Source organism: Lagopus leucura, unplaced genomic scaffold, assembly GCF_019238085.1.
Source record: "Lagopus leucura isolate 7727_CA_CO unplaced genomic scaffold, USGS_WTPT01 105-36_obj-0_obj, whole genome shotgun sequence".
In the NCBI taxonomy this organism is placed as follows: Eukaryota; Metazoa; Chordata; class Aves; order Galliformes; family Phasianidae; genus Lagopus; species Lagopus leucura.
In genome coordinates, this window is record NW_024968543.1 from 11,003 (window position 1) to 31,339 (window position 20,337).

The window sequence follows — 20,337 nt, forward strand, 5'->3', positions numbered from 1 at the left end:
CAACAGGCTGATTTCCCTGGCTAGTTCCTCTTGAATGCAGTCCTTAGATTTTGGTCTCAACTGTGGCAACTTTTACTTTGAATTGTCTGTCCACATGCATGACAGGAATGAAAGAAAACACATGGCCTTCTGTGCCTGGTCTTTTTGTGGCCTTTGTCCAGTAACAGGAAAGTATATTTCAGGGTTTCTGTGCATATTCTGCGAAGCTCTCTTTCTTCACGCTGGTCTGAAGAGGACAAGCCTTATGAAGTTTACTCCCTAGTTTTATTGGGAGCGTGAGAATTTTCTTTTGAGGAGGTCGCAGCACAGCTAGGATTCTCTCCCAAGGAGGCTGTTCCCAGGGAAGCAGCAGGCACTGCCAGCAGCTGGGAAATTTCCCCCCTTGTGAGCAAATGCCAGCTGGAGCTGGACAAGAAGCACACTAGGGGTAGCACAGGCTGCTGTCAGAAAATTCGTTTGGCTGATTTAAACCTCAGCGGTTTGTGATCTGTGACTAGCTTCAGCTGTGATCATTAGTGACAGAGAAACAAAACGTGCGTCACCGCTAGCAGCAGCCCAGCTGGTCTTGGGGGCGCCGCGGGAACCCACAGCGACTGCTCGAGGAACGGCACCGCGCCGCCGGGGCCGGGCCGGGCAGCGGCACACCGCGCCACTGCTGGGAGCGCGCCGGCGGCGGCGGGCTGAGCCGCGTCACGGAGGCACGGGGCCGCCAAGGCCGAACGGAAACGCCGCTCCAGTGGCGGCCGGAAGCAGGACCACCATATTTGGCGTTTCCACCTCTCCTTTTATGGTACTTCCGAGGCCCAAAAAAGGCGCTTCCTGCTTCCACCCTCCCGGGACTGCGCGGTGGATTTTCCGGGAGCCCGCTGGCCTGAGAGCCGCCGCTGCCTGGGCGCGGTTCCGCCCTCACCTCGGGGGCGACCTGGCGGGTTCCTTGCACGCAGCGGGCCCTGAATTGGCCGCGGGCGGCTCTGGGTTTGGGCAGCGTCTGCTTCGCCCAGGGCCCACCAGTAGGCCCGGAGCCTTTCGGACGCTCAACCCGGGGGATCTGCGGCTGAGGGCCCCGGGCCGTTCCTCGCTCCGCGTTCCGGTGCGGTTTCTTTCGTAGAAGCTTTGTCGCTTTGTGTACGTCCGTCAGAAATAGGTTCGGTGCAGTTTAACCCGAGGAGTGCTGAAAAGGCCGTTGCCCGCGTTCAGCCAGGCTTTTCTTCTGTAGAGCCTTTTCATAAGCTGCTGTTCACCTGGGGAAGTGGGGGCGGTCCTTGCCTAGGAGGCTGTTTTGCTCTTTAATTGCGCTGCGTGGCCTCAGAATCTTTCTAGATGAATAGATTCTTCAGTTACTTTTCCTTCAGAAATGTATTTCTGGGCTGTAGGCCAGCTCTGGTGATTCTGAAGAACCCACCTTCCCCTTGTGTGCTATGTGGCCTTGTTGCTTTGTGCCTTGTTTTGTTCTGGAAATGCTACTAGAGATAACAGTTGTGAAATACAACTGTAAAGCAATTTTAGTTGCAGCTGTGGATTGAAAGACAAACACTGTGTAGAGAATGAGTTTAGTTCTAGCACTTCTGATGGCTGTTCATACGTAGTCAGAAATCTGACATAAAGTTCAAGAAAGCACAGCAGCATTTTGGTTGATTCTATTGGTTAAAGGTTTCAGCTGTGATTCTTATTTTTGTGTAAATAAGCTTGAGGTGGTGAGAAACTCCAGGTGTACTCAGGTGAACTGGAAAGCAGCTCTGAGTCATGAATTTAGTGGCAGAAGCTTTCTGTAATTCTGACATTCTTCTCAAGGATGAGGGCGTTTTGTGAACAAAACAAGGTCCCAGGAGTTGCAGCTGTGGCTGTAACATGCCAGAGGCCTGTGGTGTCATAAAATGAACACACAAAGATCTTTATTTTTTAAAATGTGTCAGCATGAAAATGGAATAGCTAATAAGTAAGCAAATGTTGATAAAAACTTGCTAAGAAAACTGTTGTAATTGATCAAAAGAAATTCAGTTTCTGGTCTGTTGTCAGAGGTAGTCCTGGAATATTCTTCTAGCAGTTGTGACCTGTGGCTAATAAATTTCATGAACTGGAGCCTCTCTTGGTGTTTTTTTTTTTTTTGTGTGACTCTATCCAGATGATTTATGGAGTTGGGCAAGGTCACAGTATTCATGGTATTTGACTGAAGAGTGAGTATTAGTGTATCCAGGTGCTGTCAGAAGTAGAAACTTTTGTGTGCTTAAACTCTCTACTTCATAATTTAGTTTGATTGCTATTAAGACTTACTGCAGAATGTGAAGATAATAAAGTTTCTGTGATAGGGGAAACCAAGTTTTGTAGCTTCTGTGTCTGTTTTGTAAAGTGAGTGGTTTGTACCTCCTGTCATCTTTTCCTGTACCTCGTGTCATTCTCCTTTGTTGTTTCTAATAAGTAGAGGCCTGCACTATCCGCAGTATTCAGCGTGTCCCTGCTTGAGCAGGTTTCGCCAGATGACCCCCAGAGGTTCCTTCTAACCTAAACCGTTTTGTGATTCTCTGATGTAGGATGAATATAGATTAATTGAAGTATATATTCTTGCCTCCTATGTTCTTTATTACTTGTCAGATATTTCCAAACATTCCATCTGGCTTTTGAGCAGTGATCTGATCACTCCAGTCACTCCAGAATGTGGAGACAAAGCAGCGAGAGTCGGCAGAAGAGAGGGAATATGGCAACAGGTGAACCTCAAATAACTAAATATTAGTGCAGTAAGTTCAAGATTGTTGCACGTATAATGGAAACCAGAGAGAAAAAAGCCTCTGGGGAGAAGTCTTGTGCATTATGGGGTGTCTTGTTGGAATCTTGTGTTACAGGAAATTGAGGCTGCCTTGTAAACTAAAGTCTTTATGTTTAAAAAAAAAAAAAAAAAAAAGTTAACAGTAAAACATTCCCCACTTGTAGAATGTGTTGTGTTTAGGTAGTTCTTGTAGTAGTTCATTGGGTCTCACGTGTTCCTTTTCTTGCTTGGAGGAAGGCACCTCTGTGAATGTATTTCCTTATTGCAGCATTTTTATATGGGAAGGACAGACATCTGTCTTTTTTTCAACATGCTGCAGTTTCCGTTTTTGAAAAGCAATGGCAGTGAATAGGTGAAACACTGGGTGAGAGGAGGCTGTCATTGTTATCATAACCAGGAGACCAAAGAGGGAGGATGGAATGCTCTGTCTGAATTTGTGCACAGTGACAGAGTTGTCGTGGCAGGGGATACAGACAGAGTACATGCTCTTTTTCTCTAAAGATAAGTTGCCACCATTTCAGTTCTTATCACAACTTTAAGAGATAGTGTTTCACCACAATAGTACTGTTAAACAAGCTTTTAAAGTTATTTTGCTGTGTGTCGCCTACCTTTGCATGTCAAACCTGTGTCTTATTTCACAAAATTTATTCTGTTGGTAAAGGACTGTGTTGTTGATGTTTATTAGAAGGCGTCTTGTAAGTTCCTCTTGAGCACCATACAGAAACCACTGTATAACATCCCATTTCTTGCATCTCTGTTCTCTCTTCCTGTCTTTTTCATTCCATAGTGCTAATCCAGAGCACAGTGTTTGGAATCACTATGGCATACAACCAAGAGCATTTGTGGCTGTCCAATGAGAACCTGATTGTGAAGCTTCAGGCTTGCTGTTGAGGCTGTCTTGTTTGTCAGGAATTTGACTCCAGAGTGAGTTTTTTGAAGAAGGAAGTTCCAGCAGTCAGTCACATCCAGGTATGAAATCCTTTAATTTGGTTAGAAAATTGTCAGTTGCTCTCTATATGCACGCTTATTGACTAGTTTTGTTCAACACAAAGAGTTGCCACACAATTAGATATCCTCTCATTTTGTGGATTACTGAAAGGCATTTCCTTCTCCCAAAAAATCTCTTTGTGTAAGTTACTTCTCTTAGTGATATATGAGCAATAAATTCTTCTCAAGCAGAACAGAGAGAGAGAGAGAGAGAGAGAGAAAGCACATCTGAGAAACGTTCACCTGTCATTTCACCATCTCATTTGGTGTTTTGGAAATAGGACAATATGAAGTTTATGTAGTGGAAATGCTAAGTTATGGCCTGAAACAGTGATTTGAGCTCCTGGTGGGAAGGCAAGGCTAACAGGAGAGCTCAGGTGCAAGCAGTGTATCTGAATGACTGGAAGGAGCGGAGCCAGGATCCACCTCTTCCCAGACCTCGTTTAAGGGTTGGCAGTGGAGGTGAGGGCTTCTCTTGCTGGAGGTCTCTGCCTACCTGAGGCCGCTTCTATTTAGTATTGTTATTAATGATCTTGATGAGGGGGTTGAGTTCACTCTCAGTAAGTTTACATATGGCACCCGGTTGGGAGGGAGTGTTGATCCCCCAGAGGGGAGAAAAGCTCAACAGAGGGACCTGGATGGAATGGATCAATGGGCCAAGGTAAACTGTATGAGTTTCAAGAGGGCCAAGTGTCGGGTCCTGCATTTTGGTCACAACAACTCCAGGCAACCCTACAGGCTTGGGGAGGAGTGGCTGAAAAGCTGCCTGATGGAAAGGGACCTTAGTGTGCTGATGGACAGCTGGCTGAGTATGAGCCAGCAGTGTGTCCATGTGGCCAAGAAGGCCAATGGCTCCTGCCTTTTATCAGGAATGGTGTGGTGAGCAGGACTGGGGAAGTCATCCTGCCCCTGTGCTCAGCACTGGTGAGGTCTCACCTCGAGTACTGTGTTCAGTTTGTGCACTTCAGTACGGAAAGGACATGCAGGTGCTGCAGCAGGTCCAAAGAAGGGCAACAAGGCTGTGAAGGGCTTGGAGAATATGGCCTACGAGGAGAGACTGAAGGAACTGGGGCTATTCAGTCTGGGGAAGAGGAGGCTGAGGGGAGACCTGATTGCTCTTCCAATACCTGTAAGGTGCTTACAGTGAGAGCGGGGCTGGTCTCTTCTCAGTGGTGACAGGTGGCAGGATGAGGGGAGATGGCCTCAAGTTGTGCCAGGGTAAGTTTAGGTTTGATATCGGGAAGAAACTTCTATACAGAAAGGGCTGTTAAGCACTGGAATAGGGTCCCCGGGGAGGTGGTTGGGTCACCATCCCTGAATGCGTTTAAAAACCATCTGGATGCGGTGCTCAGGGACGTGATTTAGCAGAGGGTTGTTAGAGGTAGGCTAGTATGGTTAGGTTGTGTTAGGACTTGATCTTTAAGGCCTTTTCCAACATGAGCAGTTCTATGATTCTCAAGGTAATAATCTATTTTCTGAAGTTTGGTCACTTATTTTTGCTTAATGCTGAAAACCCACCAGTGGGTATGGTTCGGAAATCTGTCCACTTGCTCAAATCACTGACCAACATCTTCAGGAGGACCTTGAGCTGATGTAACTCTGCGAGGAAGTTGTAAGCTTCGCTGTACAATCAGCAACTTGAAAATGATTTCAGTTTAATGGACAGCAAAATGGCTGCTAGTGGAAGAACAAAATAATGCTGCAGGATCAAAGTGTACTAGCAGGAGATGAGCAGAATGAATTGAGGCCAGTGGCAGTTAGTCAGTGCAGAGTTCCTGGCCTCCGATCTCACTTGTTCAGACTTGCTGGAGAATGTTCCTCCAGACTCGGTGGTTTTCCTCCCACTGAATTCATACTCTGTTACACTTACTTAGCATGTATCCCTAGAAGATGGTTGTAGAAGGAAAAGGGACAAGATCTGAAGCATTTTAAAAGCAAACAAAGGAGCATAAAGGAAAACTCACACCAAACTGTGCTGACCCAATGAAGGCAGCAGACTGAATGGTGGAAGGCCTTGAGAATTGTTTTGTTGTTCACTTGTGGTTACATTGGTCATGAACTTGCACACCTTAATTTCTCACACTTTGGATGCTGTAGCAGAGGGTGGAGGAGATTTCAGAGCAGGAAAAGTACTCTGGCCACTTGGTGTTGGTTGGCTGATGGAGGCCCCCTCTGTCACTTCGCTGACGATTAATTTCACCAAAGCTCAGTGACATCGCTGATGCAGCGGTTCCTTTTTTCATTCAAGCTGGAGATCCGGTCTCCTTTTCCTTTGCTCTGAATAGCACGGCGCTAGGCTTAACCCGGAGTGGCATTCTGAACTGTGGCAGTGAAGTTCAGTTCTGAAGGAGGCTCCAACTCTCAGGCTGGTGCTGGCAGCGACAAGTGCCATCGTTCTGAGTATGTAGAGGCAGTGAGGCAGCAAAATAGAAAACAGGTGTTGGAGCTTGAAGCTCAGTTCAGAAAGAAAGGGGTTTTCAAGCATCGTCAGGATGCTACCAGCTCTGATAGTAATCACTGCTCAGAGTGGTCAGTCCTCCTAGGGTTTTCAACAAACTCAGGAATTTGGGGACAGCATGGAGAACTCCCTACTCCAACAAATGACATTCCTCTTCATCAGCCCAGACGTACCTTACCTCTGTCTTTTCTACATGTAGGAAAGCAGCCTCTCTGGTGCAACTTTTTCCAGTGTTGCTTACTTTGGAATGTGTAAGCGTGGAATCTGTCCCTCTCTATCCTTTGCAGGATGTCATTTCTCACAGCAAAAAGCTTTTTAAGGAGAACAAGAAGCAGCTCTGACATGATGACGCTGAACAAGCAAAAAGGAGAATTGAAAGCTTTGAGCAAAGAGAAGGGGGGGGAACAAAGCTGGAAGCCTGTCAACATCTTTTCTACTTCCTTCAGGTACGCAGCTTCTCGTGCTGCTCCTAGAGCACACCTCCTGTCATAGAGGCTTCCCTGTGCCGGTGCAGTCTTGGCAATGCGCTGCAGTGTTGTGGCATTGTAATTCTTTGTGGCGCTGGCCTTTGTGGACGCATACATGAAGCATTTTTCTTCTTGTTGTAGACTAGCCCAGGGTAGTTGGGCAAGCTGAATTTTTCAGATGCCTAAAAGCAAATGCACAGAGCTCATGGATTTGGTCATCTTCACGCTGTGTAACTGTGTGTCCAGACGAAGAGAGGAATATCTGCTGTGTCAGCTTTCCCAAACAGCGCTTCTGGAGGAGATCGGGTATGTTGTACCATAGGACACAGCCTTGCTGCGTTGCCTCAGTTTGGACAGTTTCTAGAATGGAAACCGTTCTTGTGTGACGTTCTGTGCTAATTTGCAGATAATTTCCTGCATTCTGCTTATCCCGTTTCACATTAGTCCTTTCTGTAATCTGGAAAGGAGAAATTAACTTTGTTCTTTAGGAATTAATCTGTTTGTCTTTAGCCTCTACTTTGTTGCTCAGGAAGGCACTATTTTTGATCTAACGTAATGCCTTTCTGAAATTCAGTTCAATCTAAATTCTCTGCTGTCTAGTAAGAAGGACTGCCCACAGATTGCAAGCTGGAGCGTTACAGGCCAGTGATGAAGCTAACAAGGAGGCGTCTGGGTTTTAAATAAGGAATCAGAAGGCTGAGAATCAGGTGCTTTGTTTGATGTTTTCACTGGCTGTCCTACTTCAAGATTCTGTTGGTCCATAGGCACGTCAGCTTGGTGCTTATGACTTCAGTTCTTATGATACAGAGCTGCACCACTTGCTGCCTAGACCAAATACAGATATTGTTGGATATACAGAATATTGTTGGAGGAGATTACTCTATATATATATATATATATATATATATATATATATATTTTTTTTTTTAATGCTTTTAAAGTGTGAGGGTGGTATATGCCTTCAAACAAGTAGTGTCTAAAAGAAATGTATTTTTTTGTTCTTTTTCTTTTTTTTTCCTTGAGCAGTGGTTCAGAGAAATGTGGATGCTTTCTTCCCTGCCGCTATGTTTCCTATAGCGATATTGTAGGGATGGTTTCTATTGTTGATTGCTTACTTTCTTATTTTAAATGCTGAAGGAAGTATACCATTCTTTTTCTTCTGCTTATGTAAGACTCCCTTTGTTTCCTTCATAGATCTGAGCTGTGCTCTGGAACAGAATGTACAGCTGGATCTAGAACAGTTGCCAAAGAGGAGTCTGCAGACAAACGGTGCTGGATTTCCCAGAGGGAGGTCATCGAGTTCCTTGCCTTCTCGCAAAGTGTTCTTGTATTTTTCTTAAATAGCATTGCATGTTACTGCTGTACCGAGACTTTTATGACAACTCCATTATCTGTTTCCCAAAGGTGATGCTGAGAAACACGTCTCATGCATACCTCACGTTTCGTATTAATTCTTCCGTTGGGTCAAAAGCAGACCAAATCCTTGAAATGAGGCTGAAATAAAGCTGAATAACTGTCTCACTGTTATTAAAATAGTTGGCTGTGGTTCCTGTGGTCAGAATGCCCTGTGGCAGCTCCTGGTACCACTTGTGAATGAAAGAATTGATGACAAATTGCTTGATATCACGACCGATCTGGTGGATATTTACAAGCCTTGGGGGATCCAAACAGGATCTCAGAGTGGTGAGGCCAGGTCTGGAATCTGCTATTACAGTGTTTCTTCTAAGAGTTGCTTGGCTGTTTTGCCTTGCTCTTGTGAGAGGTAGATTGTGGTTTTGTAGTAGAAGCTTCCAGTATTTTCTGTATGTAGTATAGGTCTACACTGAACTTACAACCCTTTTGTGAAATAGCAGTTTTCCTTCCGCTAAGTAAGTTGCTAAACAGAGTAAAAAGTTAAGATTTGGGGCATTCTGATGGGGGTAGAACTGAGCCAGGCACAAAATAAGGCAAATACGCAGGGTGGAGAGAGCAGGACAGAACAAACGTGCTCATTCTTGGAATTGTTGCCCTCCATGGAAAAGTACAAAACATACCCAAGAAACAACAGGTTGGTAATGGACCTTATGTGGAAATGAGTCACAGCAGCAGCGTTGGGGAGCTTGTGAACCTGAGATGCGAGCGCCAGGAAAGAATTGCCTGCGTCGGGTTCAAGTGTATAGAACAGAATGAATTTCGAAGACTGGTGTGCAATTACTCCCTTGCTAACGGGGGTGTGCGCCCGTTACTGCAATAATAAATGAACTTTGTTGCTATCAGTAAGATCCTTGTCTAACCTGAGATTTTTGACTTGCAGTGTTTCTCACAAACGTGTAACTGAAATCAGATTTGGTTAATTGTTCCAAGCCATCCTGCGCTTGGCTGCACACATCTGTCCGATTGATACCAGGTTTTTTTTTTTTATTGCCTCAGGCTCTGGCTGTAAAAAAGCCAAATAATAAAAAGCATGACAACATCAATGTGCTGGTTATTTATTTATTGGCAGATATTTGTAAACACGTAGCGCAGGTTCAGTGGGTTTGTCGAAGATGTCCTTCATTTTCTTTGTCGTCTCTTCTTCCCCCCCTTTCTCTCCTGTGTTTTTCCACTGTCATTAAAAGAGAAGAGGTTGCTGGGTGCCGTGCTGCAGGTGCCCATCAGTCCTACAGGTGAAATGATTTTCACGGTCTCTAATGCCATCGCGTGGCCAATCGGCAGAACTGCGTCCAAGTTATTTCCGCTGTCTGTGGTGCCCCCTCGTGGTCACTTGGTGGAACAGCGACGAAGCTGTTTCCACGCTCTCTGGTGCCCCTACGTGGCCAATCGGGGGAATTGCGGCAGCTTTTTTATGTTGCCGCAGGGAGCAGGGCGCATGCGCCTAGGCGCGCGGAGGTGGCGTGCGCACCTTCTCGTCCTTCTGCGCAGCCGATTCGCCGATCTTCGTTATGCTTAGTTCTCCAGGCAGCAGTGCGCATGCGCCAGAAAGTTTTCACTAGCGTACATGTTTTCAAAGCCCTGAGATGTGGGCGAACAGTCTATTCTTGGACCTCTGGCTTAGCAATAGTTTTATCTCTTCCAACCCGCAGTGCTCCTTGTCTGTTTTCTTGGGCGGTTTTATGCCTGAGTCTATTTCGAGAACGGACTATTTAGGCTCCCAGCAGACCATGCATCCGACGCATGCGTAATGAGGCACCGAAAAAACTGAATGCATAGGTGTGTATCCGAAAATGAGAATACATAATCATGGGAGTATGCTGGTGCGTGCTTAGTCCAGTGCTGAGGCAGGCGCATGCACAGTACTGTGCTGGGACTGGCACGTGTGCACTCCAGTATCAAAAATGGCACAAGTGCAGTGCGGTGTGAAAACTGACACATGCGTAGTGCAGAGCCAAGGCTGGCACGTGCCCAGTACAGCGCTAACAATGGCACAAGCATTGTACGGTGCCCAGTGTGTTGCATGCGCCGTGCAGTGCTGGGACTGGCGCAAGTGCAGTCCCGTGCAGACTACGACGTGTGGGCATTGCGGGACAGCGGATGGCACATGCGGAGTGCAGAGCGAACGCTGCCACATGCACAGTGAGGTACAAAGGCTGGCACAGGTCAATGCAGGAAGGTGGCACATGCTCAGTGCAGTGCGATCAATGGCGCATGCACAATGCTCTCCTGCGATAGGCGCATGCGCAGTGCAGGGCCAAGAGCAGTGCATATGCAATGCTGTCATAGCTGGTGCATGCGCAAAGCAGTGACGAGACAGGTGCATGCACAGTGTCGTGCAAATACCGGCACATGCGCAGCGTGGTGATGTGACAGCTGCATGCACAGTACGGTGTAAAAGATGGCTCATGCGTTCTCTGGTCCCAATATTCACACACGCACATTATTGTGCCCAGGCTGGTGCATGCACTGTACCATGCAATGGGCTCATGTGCAATTGCAGTGCCAAGGCCAGCGCATACTCACTGTGAGGCCGAGGATGGGGCGTACGCAGTGCTGGGTCGATGCTCAGGCATGCGCATTGCGGGGTTGAGACGAGCGCATGCACCGTGCTGTGCAGAATCCTGTGCGTAGTGCCTTTTTTTAATAAGGACAGGCGCATGCGTAGCACTGTGTCGTGAATGTCGCATGCGCTGTGCATATAGAACCTGCTCATGCTCAGTGCGGGACCGAGCCTGGTGCATGCGTACTGTTGTCTCGAGAATTGAGCCTGCATAGTGCAGTACAGAAACCGCTGCATGCGCACTGTAGTCTCTAGATTCATACATGTGTATTGGTTTCTTGACACTTGCGGTGCTGTGCCGTGCTGCACGCCACTAGTGCGACTGCGAACCTCTGAGCTGATCGTGTTTCACTCCTGCTGACAATGCTTTTAAACGGCTGGGGGATGGTGCACGGCTTGGAGTGGAAGGGGAAGCCTGCTATTCCAATGCAGCGGTGAGCAAATTGGATGCCGCGAGGTGCTGAGGAGCACGTGTGAGTCAAACCCACCCATTCCCGGGTGGGCCCGGGCATAAAACAGTGGAAATAGATGAGGGCCATCCTGGATTAGAAGGGGAGAATATCGCTCAGCCGGCAGTCCAAGAATCGGCTGCTTGCCCGTAGCCGTAGTGGTTTGTCGAAAGTTGCTGTTTTTAAGTTGCCGGGCGCATCTTCGCTATTAGCTGGAGGACTGATCACCGTAGAGAGTGGCGGATTAGCTGCGCAGAGCGGTTAGAATGCCACTTCCGCATTTTGTACGCGCATGCGTTGTGCTGCTTGTGGGACGCTGCGGCCGTTTCGCCTATTGGCCACGAGGTGGCAGCAGAGACCGCGGAAAGAACTTTGATGGGATTGACGGGGAGCGGCGGCGCAGCGCCTGCATTCTGTTTTGTGATGACGAGGGAAGAACGCGAGGAAGTAGTGGGGTTGCGGGGGGAAGGACGAAGAAAACAGAAGGAAACTACTCCAAACGCAGGAAATCTGTATTAAGTTCTTATGAATATTTGTAAAAAAAAAAAAAAAAAAAAACAGTTCTTTTTTTTCTTTTTGCCAGCATCTGTTACATTGTTTTTAAATGTTCACATACCAATATGTAACTGCTCAGCAAATTTAATTATAACGAAATTAAAGCCGGTTGGCAGAAAGCACAGGGCCATATTAATGTTCGCTCAGCCTCAGTCCTGTTTATACTTCAATATATTTCTTTCCAAGGGCCTTCCTTCAGCTCCAGGTTTAATTTCTGGCTTTTTATTCTTTTTAATGCCATAAAATGGGTAATTTTAGGCCCTAGCATGTCTACACAGGCAGTCACAGCACAAAGTTGCTGTTTTGAGATTAGTGAGGACCATTGCAGTGTTTCCACAAAGATTAACAAAAACTGCAGTTCTGCACCTAAGTTTACAGATAGAAAAAAGTAATTGCTCTGCATAGAAAGAATCGATGCGTCACAGCTGCCATTGGCAACACGGCCCGAGAGTTGTGCAGGTCGATCAGGCTCAGCTGCAGCTTCTCAGCTGCCCTACCCTGGTCTTCCTGCAGCTGGACAGATAGCCCAGAAGGGCATGGGGTACGCAGACCCTCCCCGGCCAGCTGCAGCAATCGCTCCTGCCAGCACTCCCTTTCCCCCCGACCATTCCCATTTCGCAGGCTGGAGCCCTGTGTGGCAGAGGAGGAGAGAGCTGCACGCAGAAGGAAAACAGGGTGCTGGGATTCCTCCAGCTCGCTGCCAGCTGTCTTCTCTGACATTTTGGGGGTGGGCAGGGGACTGTGGGAGCACCCTCAAGGCTCTGGGCAGGAGGGAAGGAAGCAAAGATGCAGCTGCAGGCAGCGGGCTCAGAGCTGGAGCAGTGTGGCCGGGCACTGTACAGCTCACAGTCTGGGCACACGGAGCAAGTTTGTCCAGCTGAGGGCTGCAGGGCTGTCCTTACCAAGACCTCCCCCGTCCCACAGGTCTGCAGCGACTGCACCAGTTGCTCGAGCTCTTCCCACTGCAGGAACTCAGTAGTGACAACAAGCCTGACCCCGACCCAAGCAGGTAATGACAACATGCACACCCGATACAGAATCTGGCATTCTACAGTCCTCGCAGAGCTTGTTGCTGCTTTTTAGGCTGCTCTACAGCTATTCTGTCCTTTCCTCTCCATTCCCCTATGTCTTGTCCCCTTCCTTCGCACTGTGCCTTCCCCATTCCTTTTTCAGGCTTTCTCCTTTTTTTCCCCACTTCCTTCCCCCTGCAACGTCCCCATGTTCTGCTGCTGTTCTCAGCTGACGATCCTTAAACCACACTTTTCAAAGACATTGGATCAGATCGCATACTATCACTGATTTAAAAAAAAACAAAAACAAGCACAGTATTATAAATGGATACTCACCTCCTACCTGCTTGAAGAAAAATAGCAGCTCCTCACCCTGGAGTGTCACCATCAGCCCCAGGTTGGGCTGGCGCTGCTCATCTGCCCTGCAGCACTGCTCAAATGGCACCGGCACCTCCTGGCACGGCCTGCCACCTCCTTGTGCCACCTGTATGTGTCGCCTCCTCTCACTTCAGTAGTTGTGACCCCACACGTCAATCTCATGACTCCCATGTCCCCTCATGTCCCCTCAAGTCCCCCTGTGCCCCCTGCCCCACTTCGCTCCATGCCGATGTCACCGTGGGGATGAGGACAGGGACAGGGATGCCTGTGGGGCGCGTGGAGTCCTGGGAGAAGTTGGTGGCCGTGTGCAGTGGGGTGATGGTGCCCTTGGCGCACGGCTGTGACAGTGGAGTGGGGGTAGTGCCCCGCAAGTGGGGGTCATTGCCCCCGAAATAAGGCTTGTGCCTCACACACGTGGGCAAGTTGTACGGGCAGTGCTTTCTGGAGATGATCTGTCTGTTCTCCAGATCTGCATTGACTTCACCAATTTCGCGTTGAGCCGCAGCAGCAATGGGGCACTGCAGCATATCAGCGATCTCTGGCTCGAGGAGCGCAGGGCTGCACGAAGGACACATGCTGCAACCTCCCTGTTTCTGTGCGGTTTGGATTGCTGTTGGAGCCCAAAGGCCACATGCTGCCATACAGGCAGGTGCCAGGTTCACTCCCTGAGGACACCAAACCCTCCAATAACGTCACAGTGGCCTTTAATTGCTGTGCGAGGAGATGACGCGCGTTTCTCCCTGGGGAGCCGTAAGCTGAGCCTGGCAGGTGGGCAGCCAGCACTCGCTCCATTGACGCCGCTCATCTCAGCCCTTGTGCTGCATGTGCAGCTTCTCAGCACCTCGCTGTATCAGCACTGAAATCTGTGCTTCCCTATTTATTACAAATGTCACCAATTGCCATTGAGTACAGACTGGAAGCAAAGTATGTGGACCGTCCTAGCTCGTCCATGGATAAACCTCCCCTGCCCACACAGGCAGACCCAATTGGCCGCCGGTCATTACTTTTTTTTTACTGTATTTTTTCCTTCATGCTTTTAGGGAAACTTTGAGATCGCAGCCTGAAGCAGTGATGGAGCACCTGGTGAGGGGTGCAGCCCTGCCTGCACAGGTGGAAGCAATGCAGCCGTGTGGCAGATGGGGCTGAACCTGACTCCAGCCCTCCCTCACCTCATTTTAGGGGCTGGCTGCCTCAGGGACTGTGTTTCCTCCTGGAGATGCCTCCTGTGGGTTTTTGGGTGAGCTCTGGTTCTTGGAAAGAGGTTGTGTGTTTTTTTTTTTTTTTTTTTTTTTTTTTTTTTCCCTTCAGTGCAGGGCTTTGCTCTCCCCCTTTCTGTGGGGATTGTACACTGGTTTAGAGTCGCTATGTCTGCTAGGCCTCTGCGTATGATGTCTTCCAATTGTTCTCTGAGGGGAGCAAAGGGGTTTTCTGCCTTTCTGTGATCTGGTAATGGTGGATCTGATGTTTGTTCCTTTCTTTTGCTCTCATCTGTTTCTGGAATGCTTCAGTCAGCCCCAAGGTAATGCTGGTTGGCTGACTGAGCAGTGCAGCTCTGGAAATGCCTGGAGCTGATGCACCTTTCCTAAAAGAGATTTTGTGTTCTCCAAGTTTCCTTTGCAAATCTTTTTAAGCTCAATACCTTCTTGTGAAGTCTCTGTTTCCTCTTTCATGAGTCTCACTGCGTAATCTCCAACCTGAGAATCCAAACTTGGTTTGTCTGCTGCCACATTGTCCCAACGCATTTTATGACGCGTCCCTCTGTGTCCTCCCCCTCCTCATTCCTGCTATGTCCTTATGTCCCACTTGTGTCTTTGTGTCCTCTCTGTGTCCTCTCCCCATGTCCCCTCAGCGTCTCCTGTGCCACGTATTCATTCCACCCATGCACCCAGCTTTAAAGCTTCAAGTTGTGTAAGTAAGGCAATTAAAAAACTGGCAAGCTTGCTTTTTGTTTTACCTAAGTGATCTTTTAGCAAGGAAAGGTTGGAGATGTTTCTTGCTAATGGAAGATGGAGAGAGGAGAAGCAAGTGAAAGGCATGCTGTGCACAGCCAGCACACAGCACGTGCACCATTGCCCCCTGTGCAAAGGAGGAGCAGCTCAGCAAGCTTGGCCTGGGCCATGGAAGGGAGCATACAGAGGTCTGGAGCAGGCCCAAACGGGCTGGTTCTGCAGGTTGGTTGTCTTCTGCTGCTTGTCTCACATCCTGTTGCTCGGGGGTAGATGTGTTCATGTTCAGAGCTAGCAGGAAGCTCGCACAGCCCTTTGTTTCAGCTGTCCCAAAGCTTTGGTCCCTTGCTGCTGGGATGGGGCATTTGAGGAGTGATGCCTGTGCTGTTGTCCAGCCAAGCTTTGGGGATGAGTCTACTTACCAGGGCATGTCTGACAGGGCTGAGGGTGGGGGACCGGGCCAGTGGCGCTTTGCTCTCGGTCTCGTTTGTCTTTGCTCAGGAGGGCAGGTGGTGAACCTCATGAGCCAAAGCCTGCAGATGGGGTTTGCGGAGAAAGAGGTCCTGCAGGCCTTGTGTGGCAGCCACGGAGCTGGAGTGAGGCTGCGTCAGTGTAAAAGCCCAGCAATGCACAGAGGTATGAAAGTGAGCTGTGGGCTCGAGTACCACAAGAGGGGGTGTGCATGCTCGGGGCTTAGGTGCTTCTGTGTGTTTGCAGTGACTGTGACTGGTAGTTAGCACTGCTGGGTGAGCTTGAGTGATGGAACAAGTGTGACGTGTCTTCCAGTTGCACGCTGTGTTCTTCCTGTTGTGTTGAGCTCTTGAGCTCCAGCCCTAAGTGAGGATGCAAGGAACGGGTTTAGATTGGAAGTGCAGTGCAAAGGGCTGGAGCCAGCAGGAGCAGGGATGTGATCATCCCCCTGTGCTCAGCTCTGGTGAGTCCTCACCTTGAGTGCTGTGTTCAGTTCTGGGTCCCTGACTACAAGAAGGACACTGAATCCCCGAGATATTGCCAGAGAAGAGCAGTGAAGCTGTGAGGAGTGTAGAGCACGCAATTTTGCGTGCAAAATGAGTTTCACGTTCACGAGTCCTTTCTGACTCGCTACGTGTTTTATTGCATAGGAAGAAAAGCTTGATGTCTGTGCCAAGGGAGACGTACACCGCACTTGCGCTGCCTGGACGATCTGGAAACTGGAAATTCTGGGGTGTGCTGAAGCATGCCCTCTCAGGTCAGTCTAAGCATCTATAGAGTAGACCTGTCTAACAAAACAGGTAATAGACAGTTAAACCCATTCTGTTGGGAAATACTGTCTCCTTCTAAGTACCTTTAGAACGTGAGTTTCTTCAATTAATTACTCAACTCATTTGCTTTTCCTGAATGATCCTAAGTTCTTTTCTCAGGCTACATCTGCACTCTGCTCAGTCCACGGAGAATCCCTGCCCACAGATGCAATGACACAGCATGGCTCACAACCTCATTTTTCATTGCTTATTGTTATGGTAGCTGCCATCTGTGTCCACACTGCATATTCTTAGAGCTCTTCTGGAGTCCATGGGGCAGACTTATGGTTGAACTGAAGGGAATTTTTTCATATTGCTCTAGCTCCAGATGATTATCCCTAGTGTCTTTATATTTAAAAAAAAAAAAAAAAAAAAAAAGTGTTTTGAAGTAGCGTGATATATACTCTGTGCCTCAGAATGTGGCACGTGTGGCATGAGAGAGTTTGGAGGCCACGAGGACTGCTCAGACAGCATCAGAACTGTAAGAGCAGAGAGCTATAGGTGATGCGGTGCCACCCGCAGGAAGCGGTAGCTGGAACAAAATATGGCCAGAAGAGTGATCAGATTGCGTTTGGTAAGGAACTATTTCATTAGTTCTAGAACTTTGACAAAATGTATATTCAGGATGATGATCAGCATGCCAGGTGCTGGGACCATGCCGAAAGAGAAATGGTCTGAAAATGTCGGTGCAATTTGCAATATATCCCCTTCCACAAAGCCCTCAGATCCATGCTCCAACTGCATCCAAAGCAACCCAGAGCCCTGTGCTTGTTGTACCCGGAGCTATCGGTGCCAGGAGTTGCTGCTGTGTTTGCAAGGATGTTGTGTCAGCAGTGTGCCGTCAGTGGGGTTGTTTTATGGCAATGAAACAGCTGGATGGTGTACCTCAAGACTAAGAAAAAAGATGGTAGTCGTGAATGTGTGTCTAGGTATAGATAGCTTGATACAGATCTATAGGAGTCCAGTGTGGATTGTACATAGGCCCTGCGCTACAAGGTATGCTGTTGGGGAAGCAATGTCCATCTGCCCGAGGGCAGGAAGGCCCTGCAGAGGGACGGCCTGAGGCCAGCCGTACGAGGCTGCACAGGAGCAAGCGCTGGGTCCTGCGCTGTGGTCATGACAACCCCATGGCAGCTTCTGCAGGATTGGGCTGAGGTAGAATTCCAACCGCCCGCTGATTCTAGAATGTTGGGTGCCGTGTTGGAATCTTCTGGTCCTGTGACATGGTCTTGCCTCCCCACCCTGTCGTCATGGCGGAGCAGGCTGGTGGCCCTTAGTGATGTCACAAGTGGCTGGAATGAGGGGAGGAGCAGTGCGTGCTGCGTCCCTTCATTGGAGTGCTTGAGCTCTGCGTGAGTAGCTTGCTTGTTGCCCTTGTGCAGCGACTGAGTGCCTTCGATTTCACCCCGTCTTGAGCAGCATCTTGTAGGTAAGCTGAGACAGCGTGGGATGGACGGGTGGGCAGTGAGGTGTTGAGAGCTGCTGGCTGGCGGAGCTCCTGGCAGCTCATACTGCTTACTCTTGTCCATCAGACGTAACTTTCACCCAGTACCTGCATTCCCAAGCGATCCACAAAGATAGCATTTGTCCCATGGCTTTTCCCTTGTCATCTTTGCTACATTGTGCAAGCTCACAGACCTGTTGCTTCTCTCTCCTCTGCCTGCTCCCTTGGTGCAGCTTTCGCTCATGGAAGAACAGAGCAAAGTGACAAGGAACGGCTGCGGGTTCAAGACACTTGTCTACCTTGTTCTGATCTCCTGCCAGGTACGTGCCACGCTTTGTCCCCCCCCATGGTTTAGCAGCCCGTGTCGCACCATGTTTGGTAACACAGCCTCATCCAGCTTTGATGGGACACTGGTCCCGTGTGGGTTTTTTCCACTTCCCCTCCAGCTCCGCCCTCAGAAGGATGTGGTGCTGTGACCAGCTGGTCTGAAGGAAACCAATCCCTTAGGCAAAGAGTGCTAGCCCCAGTTTGTGCAGAGCTGCACAGCATGACCCAGGGACACAAGCACGCGCGCTTCGGCTGCGTGAGTGTGCCCGGCAGCTGTGGGGAGCACAGCAGAGATGTGAGCAGAGGAAATCCATGTGCGAGGCTGCGGCCGGCGCTGGACGTGAGGCTGGTGGGAGCCGGGGGCTGGGGAGCAGATCCACCCCCAGCAGTGACTCCTCTCACTGCCCTGCTGCTGCGCTGTCGGAGTGCTCTGAGCAAGTGCACCTGCTGCTTTGTGCCAGTCCCCACCTGCTAGCAGAGGGATAGCCGCTTGGTCAAATGCTGCCTCGTTGGCTGTCTCGTTTGATTTGACTGAACAAAGTGGCTGTTTCTAGAACACCTGCCTATGCCAGTGGGTAACTGAGGGTAGTTCTGAAGAAGTCTCTCCATTCTGTGGTGTGTGAAGAGAGAAAATATGAGCGTGTTTCTTTTCATTCCAGCTTGTCGTGCCTGCTGTGATGGGCGTCGCGTGCAGTGAGATCAGCTGTGGGCCTGACATGGCACGTGTGGAGGTAGAGTATGAAGCTCTGATTGGTCTTTGTTCCCTGACTTGAGCCAGCAGTGAGCCACAGATGTGCTCTCCTGCTTTTCAAGGGAGGCAGAGTCCTTGCTGCTCTATCGTTGTCACTGAAAAGATGCCTTAAAAGCTTCATGTCCTTGCTGCAGGCATCTAGATGGCCGTGGAAGTCATAGTACCAACAGAATCAGATGCGGCGTTATAAACGTGCGGAAGCATTTTCCCCATCCTGCCTGGATGTTGTCACCCAAAGACAAAGTGTTGTTCTCATATTCAGCAAGTTAAAGGAAGCTGGCACTTGTAGTGAGCCGAGGATTGGGTCAGTGGCCCAGCTGCTGTGTCCAGTCCACGGCTGAGGTCTCCAGGCAGTAGGTGACAGGAAGTGAGCAGACTCTTACGCTCCTCTTTGGGAAGGCAGTAGTGCAAGCGTGGCAAGTTTATGAAACTGCCGGAGCCGTCTCGGTTGTGGAGTTTGTCCTCTTAGTCTGGGTAGAGAGAGATGCATCTTTGCACTGCCTGGCGATAGTGCTGCGCGCCGGGAAGAGAAACACTGTTATTAGACTTGCAGTTTCTTGTTAAGCGCTTGTGATAAGGACCGAGTGCATTTCCTGCAGCCTTCTCTGCCGATGTGCTCCTCACCCTGAAATCCTCCTTGCAGCCCTCAGCTCCTCACCGTGGCATGTGCTCTCTGTTTCAGACTGAGAACAACGGGAAGCCCCTGCTGGTCCACGAGGAGTCATCTCTTAATATTCCAGCTATTGGTGCTGCCCATGTTCTCAAGAGATACGTTGTCCAGGCACCGGATGAACTCTCCTTGGAGGTAAGCAGTTAAGGGCGTTCCTAGTTGTCGTGTACAGAAGAGTATAAGGCGTGAACACATCAGGAATATTCTCAGACACCTGCAGAATGTTTGGTGAGGTGAAGCCCAGAAGATTCAGTTCCAGATTAGACTTGCACTGGGTTGGATGCAGGGAGGAGTTCAGCCATCTCTAAACTATGGCTCTATTTGGCATTGGAATCTTCTGATCAAAGAGCTACTGCCCAGCGTGGTAGCCTGGTCTCTGAGCAATGGCAGACCAGTGTATGGAGTGTGCAGGTCAGTTCAGGATCTGTTCCGCTGACTTATGCCTGCGTTTTAATTGGAGCTCTCCCTTTGGCAAAGAGCCTGCTGCTTTTGAGAACCATTTCATACTGAACAGCTGAATTCTGTATGTTGTGTTTTGTAGTGACTCTTCTACCTCCACGTTCAGTTGTACGACTGCAAATGCCTTAAGAGCTGCACCGGTGCAATCGCTCTCAAGCTTGATGATATTGGGCAGTGCAGAAGAATGCAGTCATTTGAGCTGCGCTCTCCTCCCAGCCGTGCTGAAGCTGGGATTGACGTTGCAATCTCTTGCAGGTGGGAGACATCGTCTGCGTCATCGATATGCCGCCTCAGGAGCTGAGCCCCCGCTGGAGAGGCAAGCACGGCTTTCAGGTAGGCACAAGCTTCAGAAGTGAGAGCGCAACTTCGGTCGAGGCAGGAATCTCAGCTTAGAGCTGCCCTGCCTGCACAGCATGGCTCCA

General features: G+C 49.2%; 2 long non-coding RNA genes across 2 annotated transcripts; both read left to right on the forward strand.

Moving 5' to 3' along the window:
• Window positions 1-897: 897 nt before the first annotated feature.
• Window positions 898-8,206, forward strand: LOC122193709. Its single transcript, XR_006182957.1, has 6 exons — window positions 898-1,090; window positions 2,590-2,702; window positions 3,549-3,730; window positions 6,494-6,652; window positions 6,815-6,979; window positions 7,868-8,206. It is a non-coding gene; the product is annotated as an uncharacterized LOC122193709 (long non-coding RNA).
• A 9,778-nt stretch (window positions 8,207-17,984) lies between these two features.
• Window positions 17,985-19,585, forward strand: LOC122193706. The gene is made up of 3 exons (XR_006182956.1): window positions 17,985-18,028; window positions 18,695-18,766; window positions 19,469-19,585. It is a non-coding gene; the product is annotated as an uncharacterized LOC122193706 (long non-coding RNA).
• Window positions 19,586-20,337: the final 752 nt, after the last annotated feature.